The sequence below is a fragment of the Arachis ipaensis genome, chromosome B06, assembly GCF_000816755.2.
Source record: "Arachis ipaensis cultivar K30076 chromosome B06, Araip1.1, whole genome shotgun sequence".
Lineage (NCBI taxonomy): Eukaryota > Viridiplantae > Streptophyta > Magnoliopsida > Fabales > Fabaceae > Arachis > Arachis ipaensis.
In genome coordinates this window covers 105,103,699-105,105,662 of record NC_029790.2, presented here as the reverse complement: position 1 = coordinate 105,105,662, position 1,964 = coordinate 105,103,699, and positions in this window count along the sequence as shown.

Here is a 1,964-nt window from a genome sequence, read left to right as displayed (position 1 = left end):
GGAAAAATTGTATAAAATAATATACATGAATATATATAAAATATACACTAATTGATTTGATAATAATTGATTTTTTTATAAAATACTTATTTTTCTTAAAAAAAAAAAGTCAACCATGCTTTTCACTTTTCTTATATAGTGTTGTTGTTACTTGAGCGAGTTGGAATACTGAAACCCAGAAAGGGTACCAAAGAATACATATCAGAGAATACAATGTCATCCCTAATTTGGCAAAATTGCAACAATATATAAGCTTGTGATGGAAGAAAGTGGGGCACCTCATTTTCTTATAATGCTATTATTTAAGCATATGCATTAGCGTACCATCATAGTTTACCATGATCATTGTACTAATCTACCTCTTTTGATCAACAGTTTTATAAAATTAATTTGCCATGTATATATTATAGGAAACATTTTAGGTGCACCGGGAGTACCGGTGCTCCAATTGTTTTAACCGTTGATCTGAATTATAAAAAATATATATAATATATATTAATTGAAATCAACGGTTAAAACAACTGGTGCACCGGTACTCCCCGGTGCACTTGAAATATTTCCTATATTATATGGTGGTCTAGGATTTTGGCAGATACCTAACTTATAGCTCCCTTTGGCAAATGAAAATACAAGAGGCGTCCACCATAGAAAAAGTGAAGATTTAATAATGATTTATATTGTGAAAAATGTGACAATGTATAAGAGAAAGAGAGAGTTTGGTGTAGGTATATGGCCATCACAACTTACTAGACAATGGTCTTTGCATTGTGGGTGTTAGTAACACCTTTTGAGATTAGTTAAAGTTTGTTCTTCTGTAGTGAGAAAAAGGAACATCAAGCGCAGCCTTTATTGACAACAAAAGTTGCTTTGTTTCCATCGTCGCCATTTTCAATCCTTTACCGTTTCTTCATATTCACATGTAGTTTGTGGATCTAGGTTTCCTTTGATAACAATAAGCTAATTAAACAACTATGTAGTCGCAAATTATTTTTATAGTAGCAGATTTTGCGTTTAATGAGAAGATGATGCATTTACATGTTTTGTGAGTACTTATATTCATAAAATGAAAAATTGAATAAAAAAGATACATTAAAATTAAAATAAAAATAAAAAGGATAAATTAAAATTATATACAAAGAGAATTATTTTACTTTTTATCTAATTTTTTAATGCAATAAGAAAAGGACTTCTCAACCTAATTTGTTCACACCATAATTTGAAAATTGAATCAAAGGAACTCCTCAACTTGCTATTCAATTCTATGTGCAACAAGAAAAAGACTCACTCAACCTCATTTGTCCACACCATAGTTTCATCTCAAAACCAAAAAGGTGCTTTGACGCCTCTAATCACTCAATACTACGACTACAATAGCTAATGAGGTATTTACAACCTCTTATTAAGTTAAAATAAAGAAAATCCTAACCCGACAAACAAAGTCAAATTTAGTAACCAAATAAATAAAACTAAAATACATCAAATTAAATTGAACATTTTAAAAATATAAACTAATAATTTTTAAATAATATTTGAATTCTTCGTATCACGAATATTTGAAGCACGTATCATTCTCTTCCTAGTAAAAAAATATTCATCCTCGAATCTTGTAATTAGAAAAATAGTGTATAAAAATGACAAATAGAAGAAAGATAATTTCTTTTACTTTTACTTTTATTAGACTGATTAACCTCTTTGTCAATATTTTTTACATGTATTAACGGAATAAGCCTACATGTCATGTTAAACTGTTGATTTATCCGTTAAAAATCAACTAGAATTAACAAATTCTTTTTTTTTGGGAGTCTCATTGTCTTTTAAAGATAATTATCAAGACTGTTTAGTTTTTATTTTTATTTTTTTATTATCTTTTTTAAATATATTAGCTAAATTTAATTTATTGTATAAAATTAAGAAATATTAGTAATTTTTAAATTATTTTTATTTATAAAAATTAAATAGATAAC